Source organism: Lontra canadensis, unplaced genomic scaffold (genome assembly GCF_010015895.1).
Source record: "Lontra canadensis isolate GAN:19392208 unplaced genomic scaffold, GSC_riverotter_1.0 scaffold50, whole genome shotgun sequence".
NCBI classification, from domain to species: domain Eukaryota; kingdom Metazoa; phylum Chordata; class Mammalia; order Carnivora; family Mustelidae; genus Lontra; species Lontra canadensis.
Window position 1 is genome coordinate 5,767,391 of NW_022631044.1, and position 15,416 is coordinate 5,782,806.

Sequence of the window (15,416 nt, forward strand, 5' to 3'; positions counted from 1 at the left end):
AATCTTTTAACTATACTCTATCTTAACATATTAAGGGTTTTGAAAGAAATTATTGATTGCAGCTAAAAAAGAAAAAGTGAATGAAATCCTTTGAGATGCATACATGAAGTGTTCTAAGTTATTTGCAAATGTTTCTGCCAGTATCAATAAATCCCTAAAATTACAGGATCAACTGCATTAATTAAAGAATATTTCAATATATTTAGAAGTCCCTGAAAGTTGTATTTTTTGAATTCACAGTAGTGGTGCTGTGTGTCTTAGCAAAATTTAGTTTTACCTCTTTTCCAACAAGGCAATTATGTTCAGCTTCAGGGACCTTTCTCAGCAGAACCTGAGTATTTAAACTTTATGCACATTCAGTATGTTTATATATCCCAAAGAACTCCCATAACTTTGAAGCAATTTATCTAATTTCCATTGAGTCCATGAATCCTCTACAACCGTAAATAAAAATAGCACTGTGTTTTCTTTATGTAGGCTTGTATGTATATAAAATAATGTTAAAGCATTTTTTCCGACAATGACCATGGAAATGTAACCTAGCTTTCAGGTAAACTTGAGTAAGATATGTCAGACCAATAAAATGAATTCTTAATTATCTCACCCTTTAACTCCTTAAGAAGCTACCAAAGTTTTTGAATTCTTGAATTTTGAGCCATTTTATGTTTAGTTTAAATGGTGCGCAGGACAGTAGTGATCTATCCCTTTCTTTTCTACCTATACATCTATAAAAAGTGTCATAAAGTAGATACTTTATTGTCCATTGAAGACACTGAACCAGAAGAACTTTCTTAAAAGACAAAATACTTTCATAATGAAAACTAGAAATCTAGATTTTGTCCTTGTTACTGTTTGTTTGTTTGTTTGTTTATATTACCATCTTTCCTAACAGAAGCAAAGCTGGGTGTCTTGTGAAGGACTCTCTCACTTCCCTGACTGCCTCCAGCAAGTTGGCTATGACAAACTTCAAGAAGTGACTCCTCAAAAGGGATTTCCCTAAAGATGGAGGAAGAGCTCCACGACTAGAACAACACCGTGTTCCAAGCAGACACAGTTGCTTGGAGACATTTGTGGATGAGCCATAAATGGAATTGAATGCTATCTCCACTCCAATTTTTCTTCCTCCTCATACTCCGGCACACAAAAAAACTATTGTAGAAGGCAGCTGTGGAGGTTGCCAGAAAGGCAAAGCCGTATTAACAACATGACCCTTTATGATACACGTTTATTTATATTCAGTGAAGTAGGTTACTGACAATTTGGCCATTAATTTGCTGTTTATAAATCGTATTTTCCTTGTGTAGTAACCACAAGACTTTGACATTCACAGTTGTGCTGAAAGAAACAAGTTTATTAAAGAAGGCGAAGGAGGGAGAAAAGATCAGTCCTTTAAAGTTCACCAAATTGCACATGTCAACCACTAAGTAAGATTCTGGACTTGAAAAACAGCAAAACGCCTAGTGAGGGGGAAAGAGAAGGGAACGCGTTGTTCAATTCTCGTGTAGAAGGGGAATCAGACGGCAAAAAAAAGTCTACTCCAACCCTTAAAGAAATATAATCCGGAGTTTATATCAGATGGTTTATGGGAGTTTATTGGAATATACAACAGGGTTCATGTCTTGTGTCACAAGGTGACGCCTGTTCGCTGGTGATTTACAGGCTCCATGTGCCGGCATTACTGTAATTTATAGAACGCAGATGGTCCCGGGGTGCCCCCGCTGACTTGTAGCTGAATCGGGACCTAAGCCCCATGTGTCATCTGCTCTGGGTACCTCAGGCTCACTTCCCAAAATTACATGCCAACACGTCTCTGTTCTTAACTGGAAGATTCCAGAGACCCTTACCTGGGAAAAAATGCAACTTAAAAATATGCAACTGCGGCTGAGCTGGGAAAAGCGGGGGAGTGCGGTAGTTTGTCCCCTCTGCCCAAAGAAAGCCAGTGTCAGTCTCTTAAGTTCCTTGGGCACTTTTCCTTAAGAGGTTTGTCACCACTATATTGTCAACAGGGAAACAAGATGCTGCTTTCTTTCCTGAATGCATCCCAACTCTGTATCTCTGCTAACTGTCCCCACTCCAAAACTTATTTAAAAAGAGAAAAGGAAGGCTAAGACATTTAAAACTTTTTGCCTGTTTCCACTATAGACTGCCAAAAAGCCTCCATCCCTAGCCACCTTCAAAACTATTACAGAATTGTGTCTTTATTACAGAACCTCTTTATTACCCTCAAAGGATATGGTTCAGAAAGTGTAATAACGTGGGACGGATGTTTACAGAATCTAATGTAAATGGATTGACCTTTCAAAAGATTGTTTTATCAGCACTTTAATTCACAAATTAAGGCACACGTGTTGGTTTTGAACTCGCTTTCAGTCCCTTCATTTGAAGTTTCCAGCACTCCTTGTTCTGGCGCTAACATATTTCATAGCACGTTGGAATCTCTGTTGGCCAAGGGGCTGTTAGAGAAGAAAGGACCCTTGAAGTTCCCTTCGTGCTGCTCAGACATCTCGCTTTGAGCTCTTTATGGAGAAATTGAGTTCAATGATCTGGCAATCACAAACATGTGCCTTAATAACTTGTTCCAGCATCTTCGTACACTGCCACCAAAATGCTCCCATTTCTCCTTGCCCGCCAGCCCCTTACAATCCTAGGGATGGCAGGAAGGACAAGAAGAGGTACTTCCAGCACATTCTCCCACACATCAGCAGGAAACACAGGACCCTAACTCCAGAACAGCATCGTCCGATAGGAAGAGTGCAACCCCTGCCTGTAATTCTAAATTGTCTAGTAGACCCTCCCAAAAAAGTAAGAAGAAACAGGTGAAATGAAACCATGATGTTTGACACAATCGCATATATCCGAAAAAATTTCATTCAATAAGTAATCAATATTAAAAATATCACTGAGATCTTACTTTTTTTTTTTTTTTTACACTATGTCTCCAAACTCTGACAAGTACTTTACATGTAGGGCGCATCTTAATTCAGACAAGGCACAGTTCACATGCTCAATAGCTACCTGGCTGGTGGCTACAGTATTGGGTAGCGTACTTCCAGAACATTTCTCTGATGAAGAAGTTGATCTAGAAAACCTGAGACAAGCAATAACTCTTGTGACTTTGTCCAGAAGAAGTAGCCATATATACATGTTTTAATACTTTTAAAAAAACATGTAGGTATGCAGTAGGTGTGACTATGTACTGTTTTCTTATCAAGCAAAAGGGGCTGGTTTGGGGGAGTCTGAGAGGAGAGCCAGGAGGGCTGTAATGGAAATAAAATTGACAGCCTCTCAAAACTCAGGTGGCACTTTCCTTTTCCAGTTAATTACGGTTTTAATTACATGGCTTCTTGCGACTCCTTGATACCTAATAAACCAGACTCTTTGGGGCAGCCAAGTTGGGTTTTACTTGAACTGCAGGTGTAAGACTCAGCATGAAACATAAATCAACTTCTTAAACATGCTCCCAGGGTGTGTTCAAGCTTTTTCTTCCTGTTTGCTTGTAAAATCACATCTTTTCACCATTGTTGGTAAAGAAGTGATTGAAGCAGCTATGAGTTGAATAATAGCTTTGTGTTTTTGACTCACTTGGCCTGGCATAAAACATTTTGCCTCTGATGAAATAGAAGAGGAGAATACAAGATGGGTTTTTTTTTTCCTCTTTCAGTCTTATGAATAATATATACTCCTAAATATTGACCATTTCATTTAAGAAAATAAATACCTGTTAGGGAAAATAAAAATGAAGGCCCTGGGAATGCATTAGGATTTCTGGTTTGAGTATTTGGAACCCATGAGATGATGGGGAGCTGGATTTATTCCGGGCAAGAGCTGCGTGAGGTCAGTCTAGTTCAAACCCTGTAGAGCGTGGGCCTGGAGTGGGGAGGGGGGAGAGGCTCAGCGGCAACAGAAAACAGGGAGGGAGAGAAGCGTTCTTAAAGTCGTCATTGGCTAGAAAACCAGCAGCATCTGATGGCATTATGAGCAGCTTGCAATTTAGCTTCAGCAGCAGGAAAATCTGCACTTGATCAACTCTGCCATAACTAGTAAACGTCACTATGGTGAATGTGGATTTCAATGGAAGGTTTTGCAGTGCCTAGTGATAATTCTGCCAGTTCTCCCTCCTTCCCTCCTCCACCCATAAAGAGAAAGTGCAACATATGGTATTTGCATGTTATCACAAAATATGAGATACTGGGTGAAATAAATTACGTGTGAAGGGGGTTTAGCCCATAATTTCTAGTAATTTCAAAAACATGAAAATGGCTTTTGAAGTAGGAGAGAGGGTCTTTCTCCTTGGGGAAAACTTCAAAACACATCACACGCTATATAAACACAAATGCGTTTACCTTGCCTGGGCCTCCCTTTTTTTCTCCTTGGAATTCTGGCTAATTGTCAGTGATGTCTGTGTTCTGACAGGAGGTTTCTTTCTCAGACCTGAATTATTTGAACGCAAGCTCTCTGATAGGGAAATTCTATGGTGAGTAGGAAAGTTCGAGGGGGAGGGCTTGTGGGGGAGAATTGGGGAGGAAAGAAAGTTGCTGCACAGGAATTACAATCTTCTTATAAAGGAAGACCCAAAGTTGCTTCATGGTCTGTGGCTCCTCCCAGGTTCTCATCAATAATGCTAAGTCTTGAAAAGATGTTTTTCTTGTTTCTGAGTGGTCTCTACTTGTTGTTCTCTTCTTAACTTTCACAGCTCTCTGCCTGGAGGTGCAATGAACAGATCAAACTCATAGACCCAGATTAGCAGTCAAGATGCAACCTTTGGACAGTCAGCATGTCTGGCTCCTATTGGCCCCTTAACCATGGTCGCATTTTGGAAATAAGTCCAGGATGAGTGTATGGGTGTATACAAACTTTGAGCTGGAAAGTACTTTGTTTTTATGTTAGCAATGAAGACCTAAAACCTGGCCTTCATGGGTATTATTGTAACTGCAGCCCAGAAGTCACTAGTTGTCAGAGTTTCTGTTCATCTTTCATTTAAAATGAAGGCTTAATACTATGCACAATAGTTGATTAATACGTATTTGCCAAGTCAGCTCTACTTCAAAGTCCAGAGGATAGGCGAACTGCTTGAAGCACCCAGCCTAGCACACAGTCGGTGCTTGGTAACTAGTGGCTGAGCAAATAAATGAATTGCAGTGGAGTTAAACTCCTCCATCTTCTCAGGACAGGTGAAGAAAGAGAGAGGATCCAGGAAAACTGGGTCCAGTAACGTATCATTAAAATGCTCATCAAGTTGTAAGGGGAAAAATGGCTGAGAGACCCAAAGTAGACTTCCCTGAATTCCTCAATCTCTCTTCTCAGCCAGTGCACCTGGCTGCCCAGAAATTCTAAGATTATTTAACCTTGGATGCCAAAGACATCATCCCTGAAGCAGTGGGATGGAGAGCAGAAGGAAAGGATCATCAGGAAAAATGCAACATGGTAATCACTACGATAGCCCATGAGAGCTTAAAAAGCACTTTCAAATAATTTTTTTGAGTTAATCTGCATAAAAATTTTGTGTTGAACCCATTATCTTCATGGCAGAAGAGGAAACTAAGGTTCAGAGAAATGAAGAGCCTTGCCTAAAATCACAATGATAAAAAAAATCCTTGCTATCCAAGTTCTGAAACCAAGGAGACTGAGTCCTTTCTTAAGTTGTATTTTTAAAAATCAATTAGTAAAAAATCAGGACACCTGGGTGGCTCAGTCTGTTAAGTATCTGCCTTCGGCTCAGGTCATGATCTCACGGTCCTGGGATCAAGTCCCACCTTGAGTTCTCTCCTCAGCTGGGAGTCTGCTTCTCCCTCTGTGCTCGCTCGCTCTCTCAAACAAACAAATAAATAAATAAAAATCAACTAGTAAAAAGTCAATTAGTGAAAATATCTTTGTATCAGTCAGATCCTCAATTTCTACCCCCAGGGCAATTATTTCTAGGTTCTTTAGTATTCTTAAAGAAATTTAAGTGTATATATAAGCATACACACACACACACATACAAGTAGGGGCATGATAGCACATTCCTCTGAACAAAGCTTTCATTTATAGAAACCGTAGCTGGGTGAGTATTTATATAAAGGTTCCCATCAAGTACGGATCTCCATCATTGTATTATATTTTATAAATATAATGTATTTTTCCATTTCCCCTTTAGTGGGTATTTAAGTTGCTTATAGGAATTGACATTGTTAACAATGCTGAAATGAATGTAAAATTAGAAGATGACACTGCAGGAAGATCTGACAAGGTAAGATTGTGTGTTGGGAAGAGATCCAGTGTAACATTAGGGCACCTGGGTCCTGGTCTTAACAAGATCTATGATAATGAAGCCTCTCAAAGTCTAAATGACCTCGGAGACCTCCTACCTCCTCCAAAATGGGATAGAGGGAAGGTAATGTTCTCCAGTCATTAGATTTATTGGTAGTGCTTTCAATGTAATTAACACCATAATGGACACCATAGTTGTTCCTCATCCATACCCCTTCGCTTGGATATCCACATCACCCCTTTACAGCTTCTATGTTTTGGGGGAAGCTGACATCAAGGCCTAAATGTGACTCAGGCTCAACTTCATCAATATAATCCCTTCCCCTGGCTACAGTTTTCAGGTCTGGGATGAGTATAGACCAAGTTGGATCACAAAGACACAGAAGGATCTGGGAAAGAGATTTCTCACTCTATTGTGATTTCCTGGAGGGGAAAACATGTAAACCCAGAAAATGTTCGTGGCCATCTGCCAAGCCCCCAAAAATGCCAGCCTTAGGATAAAGTTAACAGCAGAAGGGAAGTATGGAGAGAAGAACGGTTCTGTGGACTTTGGTGATATTCTTAAACCACTGAGACAACCCAACCTGAGGCTTGCCCAATTTTGCTTTCTATTTATGTCAGCCAATAGGTCTAAGTCTTTATGGTTAAATTTGAATTATATTTTTCTGTTACATGCAATTTAAAGCATCTTAAGAAACAGGAAATTAAGTATCAATATAGATACTAGTGTAAGCACACAGTTGATTGATGTTTCTTGAATACAGGTCAGGTACTAAGTACTTTATAAGCATTACCACCTTTAATCATCATGGCAACCCATCAAAACAGACACTACCGTACACCTCCAGCTGATGAGAAAACAGCCTCAGAAATGTTAAGTAACAGTCCAGGTCTTGCAGTTAATTAGCAGAGGAGCTTAGAAGTATATACCTCTTCTAGACTCAATGCAAATAAACACGTCTATTCGATGTACCATCATTCTAAGCAACACTGTGAAGGGGAAGGCTTTTTTCTAGTGACTTACCCTACCAGAACCCTCCTTCTAAATGTACACAGGGCCCTCAACTGAAACCCCCTTCCCATCAAGGTAAAGGAACTGGGTCCAGCTGGCCGCCATGTCTCTACCTTGGAGCTTTCTGGAGTCTCACAGTTCTGGAGTCTCACAGAGATACCCATTCAAGTTAAATTATTAATAGGTAAACATGATTTCATGATATGCTTTTTCCAACATATTTGTATTTTACCAGAAACCTTTGAAGTCTTTCCCCAGATGAGAGATTAATGGAGGACAATAAAGGTACCAGGTACATTAGAAGATGGGTAGATGTGATTTTCAAATAGTTCTTTTGGGGTGACAACATTTACCACTCGTCAGATTATATGAACATCAAGCTCACATTTTATTGACTGAAATTGACAAGTTCATTCACCATGTGGCAAAAATCAAGTAGAAAATTCCTGATCTAAAAGATAAGAAATAATTAGCAACAGAATCACATTTCTAACAACAAAATGTCAGAAGGAATGAACCCTTCTTTGGACATGAATATGCCAGTGATTTATAAACAACCACACATATCACATATCTACAATACGAGCATCTTTTTTTTGTTTTGTTTTTCCTGCTTACCTGATTAATTTATAGAAGGAGCTCAGATTTACCACTGGTATCCAGTCCTTTGTTTTCTTCTTTTCATGGCTTAAATACTTTTAGATTAACTTCTTCCATATAACATTGTTCTCATTATTGTCTTTTGTTTATATAAACCAAAGACAGGAAGAAAAGAAAGAAAATAGGAAAGGAAGGAGGGAGAAGGATGAAAGAAAGGGAAGGGAAATATCAAAACTAAATTGTTTGAACAGACTTTCAAAATAAAAATGAAAACTGTAGTTATATTTATTAATTATTTTCTGCCATAATTTACACTGCAGTATTTTATTATGTTGATTACTAGGAAAGAATAAAAAGACCTCACCAATAATTAATTAATTGTGCAATTAAATTCACACACCTGAATCTTCCACAAATGGTTAAATAAATCATTTTTAAGAGAATTAGTATGTAGTTGTTGTCCCAGATGTTCCAAAGGCAAACAGATGTGTTAATTAGCATACTTTAGGGCTTGAACTATACTTAAGTTTCTTCCTTATAATTTTTCCTTTTATTTCCGACTCTAAATTCCTTGGGTAAAAAAAGGTCAAAACCTGGCCCGAAAACAACAATTAATATCAGAAGAAAGTAAATGCATGTTTATCAGTAAATTAAATGGAGACTGCAAGGAAGGTATGGGTTATTTGCTTGAACTGGGATAACCTGACAAAAAATAAAACAAAACCAACAAGCAAAAGTCGTAGTAAACACACGTTTAAAAATATTCAAAAACAACTTCGACATGTATTATTTCCAGTCACCCTCACGGTCTTTCCGTAGGGAAAGGGCCTTTTATTTTCCCATTCGCAGTAAAGGAACCAGAGACAGAGATGGCTTCAGTTTTCACAGCCAGTGAGTCACAGAAGCTGGTGTTCCCGGAACCTGCACATTCCAAATCCCACTGGTACTCTTTTTCCTCCATAATCCTTTTTCCCAGGAACTGAGGGTTCCCCAAAGTCTGCCAAGAGCTTAAGAAAGAGATGTCACAGAAGACAGGAAGGAGCCTTCCTACAAAGGGGAAAGGGTCTGTAAGAAATTATTTGATGAGCCTACGGAAACCCAGGGAACGTGTTCAGAGTAACGTGGGAAAGATGAAATGCTATGAAGCTTTGAAACAGAGATTTATTCTCTGGCAAGACAACCCGAAACTGCCCTGTTGTAGCAAAACGTATTTGGTGGCATGATGGAGTGAAGAAAGGCCTGGCAGAGGGAGGCCTGCTCCATGGGGTGCTGGAGAGCACCGATGCTCTGGGGAGCCGTGGAGAAGGGTAGGAGGCTGTGGACTTACAGTCACCCCAAAAGGGATGTTTCCTTCCCGTATGGTTTCATTGGGAACAACAACAACTTTGTTATCAGAGCAGAGGTTGCATAACAATGATGAGGCTGGAGAAAACAATCTTCCCAGGGCCTCCAGTCCATCCGCTAACTTTTTCAACTGAGCACACAGTCCCATGCCTCGAGCACCTCAAGCCATGAGAAGCCTCAGCAGGAAGAATGAATGGAGGAGGAAGCTAGAAATTCTTGCACCGGCACTGGGACACAAACGAGGAGGCTTCATGGATGAGGAACTCACCCTCTGAGGCTTCCAGGGGAACCTCTTCCTCAACCAGCCATGGATACAAATTCTACGTCCAAAGTCGCTTACACATTTGGAAAATATTCCAAGCGGTAACTCCCACTGCCTTGTACTTCAAAAGAACAAAGAAATCCGCGGGGGATCCAATGAGAAGATCTAAAGGGGAAAGTTCACGTTTAAAGGAAGAATCCTTTCTTTCAAATACTGATAAGAAAAAAAAAATGGCCCACTGTTAGCATTATCATGGTTACAACGGGGAAATCTGGGGCTTTGGGGATCTGGCTAAAGTCACAGAGGAGTTAAAGAGCCGAAAACGGATTAGAGGACCCAGGTCTTCTGGTTCTCCCACCAGGGACTGTCACGGCCAGTCAGCAAGAGTAAGGCCCAGAGAGACTTAATTGAACTACCCGTTTCCTAATATCCATGTACTTCATGGTCTCGCGGCCACCACCATTGGCAGGAAAATTCTACATGAATGCCTCTCACCCCTCTCTTCTGGAAATCTCCAGTTTTCAGGATACATAGTAGCACTTTGGTTTAGAGGCAGCATTTTCCGAACGCTCTCATTATTTGGCAAAGTAGCACCAGGCCAACCGTGAGTCCCTGTTTAGAACATCACTGTATCATTTCTTGTATGAGCAGAAACTAGAAATCCAATTAGGAGTGGGAATGGCAGATAGCCTTTTATAGGCGAGATTATGAGTACATATCGGGCCCCCTTTGGAGAGGATTCATCATAGAAGAATTACATAAACACCAATAGAGCAAGACTTGGAATTCTTTGAGAACAGAAGGATAAAGAAAATCAGAGAGCTGCAGAGGTTTTGCTACTATGTATAGCCAGAATGTTGCTGCTATGAGCCAGGGAAGCATTTACAGTGAAGACAAGGAGGGAAGAGCTAAGGCATTTGGCAGGCATTGACAACATTCGTTTGAAAAAGCGAAAATGGGGCGCCTGGGTGGCTCAGTGGGTTAAGCCACTGCCTTTGGCTCAGGTCATGATCTCGGGGTCCTGGGATTGAGTCCCGCATCGGGGTCTCTGCTCGGCAGGGAGACTGCTTCCCTCTCTCTCTCTCTCTGCCTGCCTCTCCATCTACTTGTGATCTCTCTCTGTCAAATAAATAAATAGAATCTTTAAAAAAAAAAAAAAAAAGAAAAAGAAAAGAAAAGAAAAAGAAAAAGCGAAAATGCCCTGGAACATTTAGAGAGAATTATAAAGGATTTTGTCAGACTCCAAGGGAGAGAAAACTCCATAGTTGTAGATGGAGCTGGAGATCCACAAACCTCTTGCCTCAGGGAGAGCGGAGCAGCCTTGGTGGGGAGTTGGGAGGCTGCCTTTCCAAGCCGCTCTCTGCCCTCTGACAGCTCTCCTCAGGCCTCTGAGGGCTCGTCCTCATGTGATTTAGTGGGCGAGCAATATACAGGTTGCTGTATGTGAAGTGAAGACGGAATGTGAGTGAAGACGGAAAGGAGGGGGACAGCTAGCTGCGTGGGGAGAACTGAGAACAGACCCTGAGATGAAGCCAAGTGGCTTGCCCTGAAGACAGAGAGAGGAGATGGGCACTTCCCCTCCTGAACTGGGTCTCCCCTCGAGCCACAGCCGCCTCCCCGAATGTGTGACCTGTTCAGTTATACAGGAACTAAATAAACTTCCAGAAGGACCCTGGGTTTGGTTTAATGCTCTACGGTTACCATCTTGAAATCCTTAATTATTTTTGAGCCCAGGACCTCACATTTTCATTTCGAGCTGAGCCCCTCAGATCAGGTGGCCGGTCCCTCTCTCCTACAGAGCAGTGTCCAGTGTCCAGACCCTGTCCCAAACGCCCAAAGCTGGGGATATCTGTCTCCCGATTGACCAGCAGGCTCAAAGAAATATGAAGGAAGTCAAGGCAGATAATTATATTGACAAAGTGAGAAATTCGAGGCGATAGCATATTGTTTTCTTCTTGGTAGAAACCTGACAAGGATTTATTTTCTAGTCCTTAGTGGCATTGTATCTTTTTTTAAAAGCCCTAAGGGCTGTGGTTGGACCTGGTGCGGTTTAAGAGACAGGATTGTAACCACTAGGCCAACAAGAGGGAGACTGTGCCATCAACTCAACCCAATTCAATATGGACTAACGCCCCCGGGGAGGGAAATCTTGGTGAGGCACTGTGGTGATTGTTTCAGAAGGGGATGTCACTGGTTCATTGAGTTGGAGAAACACACCTTGAGCTGGCTGGTTTCTAAGCCAGTGTGAATGCTTCACACTGAAGAAAGCACTTGAGAAGTTGGTCTGGAAGTACTGAAGGCTAGATCAATCCAGAACCCTGTTTAATTCAGATCCTCGCCTCAGCAACCTTCCTGAAATGTCCTCACAAAAGAACACACTGCTTCTGTAGCACAGAAGGTCTATATAAAAATTATTACATTTCAATAAATAAGTAATATAATTAAGAGTAATCTTTTCCATATCCCAAATTCAGCACTAAAATTCAACAAGCCCGCACATATTCCAGAGACAATAACCAAAGGGGAGGGAGTTTGAGGAAACAGATGAAAACAATATAAAGACATGCAAAACTGCTATTAGCTTGGGATAGATAAAAGAATTTCTAAATTATAGCTTTTGGTAATGTTTAAGTTGAGAGTCTAGTAATCTGGGTGCAAATTGTACTTGGGGGCATTTGTTCTTTGTAAAAGTAAATAGATTCAGAAAGAAGAACTAGAGTTGTTAAGCCCACCACCAGAAAATGAATCTTCAGAGGAGGTTTTCCAGCCCTTTGAAACATTATATAAAACCTATCACCACGGGGCTTCAAAGTTAAGACTCTGAGCCAAGGCTGGCCTGTTGCATGGAAGTGAACCTAGAAATCACTCACCTCATGAACCTCTTCTCTGGTAGGAGAGGCCCTAGGTAGAAGACTAACTTCTGCTGAAGTCCTCAGTACATACAGGATGGAGAGGGCAGTGCCTTCAGCACCATCACAACCCCTTCCCCAACCCAAGATTGCCCAGAGAGGATGGGACTCGCCCAAGATACACAGCTCAGTGGAGGTGGGTGTGGGAGTCCCACTCAGGCCTTTAACCCTAGTCCAGTCTTTCATGAAAGGAAGGGGGCAGGAGCACACCAGTGCCCCCAGACTTAGTCAAGCAGGAACAGCCACCCATGTCACCCCCAGCTTGGCACCCTGAGGCCACACTGTGCCAAGACCCAGGCTGAGCCATCCTTGCTCAATGAAGCCACAGGGATCCAGAAAGAAGGTATTCCAAGAATCTAGAATCCACAAGTTCATGGAGACTGTTCTCAGATATTACCTCTGGCCCTGTGCCCTGAGTCCCTGTAGTCGGGGCCTCAAAGATCCCTGAACTGGGCCTTCCTGATTATCGCGTCTATCTCCAAACAACTCTCTCTCTCTCTCTCTCTCTCTCTCTTTCTCTCTCTCTCTCTCTGTGTGTGTGTGTCACTGTTTTTTGGTTTGGTTTTTTTTTTAAAGATTTTATTTATTTATTTGAGAGAGAGAGAGAGAGTAAGCACAAGCGGGGATGGAGGTGCAGAGGGAGAAGCAGACACCCTCCGAGCAGGAAGCCCCATGGGGGGCTCAATCCCAGGACCCCAAGAACATGACCTGAGCTGAAGGCAGATGCTTAACAGACTGAGCCACCCAGGTACCCCTCTCTCACAGTTTTTTTATGTGACCAGAGCCTTCTTTACTGAGGAACTAGTCTATGAAAATGTGATTTTCATCTTATTTTGGAAACTCCAAAATGTCCATGCATCTGGCTTTGTGAGGATCCAAATTGGTGTACACCAGTAGACCTCAAACTTGCGGGTCCATCGGAATCCCCTAGAGACCCGCTGAACACATTGTTTGGCCCGTTCCCGGACATTCTGCTTCAGCCGATCTGGGGTGGAACTTGAGAATGTGCATTTCTGACAAGTTCCAAAGGCTGCTGCCGCTGCCGCTGCTGTTGGTCGAGGGACCGCTCTTGGTCCTTGCTGTCAACTGTGTCTGAGGGAAGGCTGACTCTGTTCCACACACCTTCGCAGCACTGCAGGGTTGAACCCTGCTTCCAAAGACATGACGTCTCATCTCAGTGCTCTGCTAGGTTTGTCTTGAAATATCAAGAGCAAGACTTGCTAATACCCTCAACCTTGGCCTCCCTGTGACTTCCTGTGAGGCTCACACTCTCGACTTTGCAAGACAATCTGAACAGGGAACTGGTGTTGGGCTCCAAAAAGACTCCTCTTGCTTGTAGAGCTCAAAGTGAAGCTGCTGGGCCCACATGACATGGTGGCTCCACTGACACTGGCAAGACCAAGAATATTGACAGAAAATATAACAGCATAGGAAGGGAGGGGGATGACATTTTCTTGAAATGTCCAGATCAGATATTTATATGGTCTCAAATCTCAGGTTCAAACCCATGTCCCTTTATCAGACAGGAGACAGGAAAACCCTTCACTGGAATAGGAAAACGAGAAGCAAAATCTTTAGAAATGATAAAGCTGGTGTTCATTAATATTTAAACAGGCGGTCCTTTTTTTTTTTTAATATTCCAATAATTCTTTTGTTCTTTTGGGTGAATTTAACAGACAGATTTCTCCTTCCAATTGTGTGCCCTATGAAAATAAGATAATTGATTTCAGAGAAATGTTATTTACAAATTAAGTTATTTTCTCATTTGTATTTTAATTTCTTGCTTAGTTCTGGTCAAAAATCCTATGAGTTATGCATTTTAATTTATAATTAAATAACCAAGTAATAATAGGACATTACTAATATGCTAGTCATAAAAATGACTACTGTAAAAAGAAATGCATAGGGACAATTCATTGTGAAGAAAACAGAGAAATACAGGTTAATTTAAAGTTGAAATTTGGTTCTTAATTTGCCATTATTACACTCTGGACTCAATTCCAGAATTGCCTCATTGTGTGTTAGGCTCTATGGGAAAATCAATAAATTAACAGACATGAAAGAACTTTGTGAATGTTAAATCATGAAAAAAATTGCATGAGAATTCTTTAATAGGAGCATAAGATAATGTTGCTACTCTCAAAATAGTTTGAGCACCCCCAGCAGCCAGCCATCGGAGTCAGCCTCCGTATAACATGAATGTCTTTTCCACAGCACCACCGACAAGGGTCATCAAGTGCTATTTAAACCATCACAGATGGTCGAAAGATCTCCAGATAGTCCACACTGATGGGACACATGGAATCAGCCCAGTACCTCTTCCAATAGGAACCCATAGAAACATGAACACAGCTTTCATGGCCTAACTCTTCAGGGGCAAGTTCAATAATTCCAGTTGTATTAGATTAGCAAAATCCTGCAAGTCTGAAATCTAGAAGGCAGACTGGCAGGCTGGAGATTCAGGTAAGAGTTGATGTTGCAGTCTCAAGGAGAATTTGACCTTATTCAGGAAACCTGTCTTTGCTCTCAAGGCCTTCACCTAATTAAGCAAGGCTCACCCACAGTAGGGAAGATAATCTGCTTTACTCAGAGTCTATTGATTGGAATGTTAATTACATCTAGAAAATACCCTCACAGCAACATCTAGACAGGTGTTTGACCAAACAACTGGACACCATAGCTTGGCCACGTTGACACACAAAATGAACCATCACACCAGTCCTTTCCCTGCTTTGGTCACATTGATAAGTCAGTTAGCTTTCTGGCCGGGGGAGGGGGCAAGGACTTGATTCTTTTACTTTCTAGTTCTCTGAGGAGATGTAGTCACACTGGTCGGACTGATAGATGAATCCAGGAGGCTTCACTGAGCATTCAAAGCTAAGTCTTCACAGGACCTTCTACTTTAAAACCACAGGCAGAGTTTGATTTTTCCCCTTGCATGTGGCAAGCTTAGGGGGCAGGCCCCTTCCAGGCCTATGGTTCTGGAAGCTACATGTGGCTCTAGGTTTGGGGGTACAGGATTCACATGTCTGTCTAATCA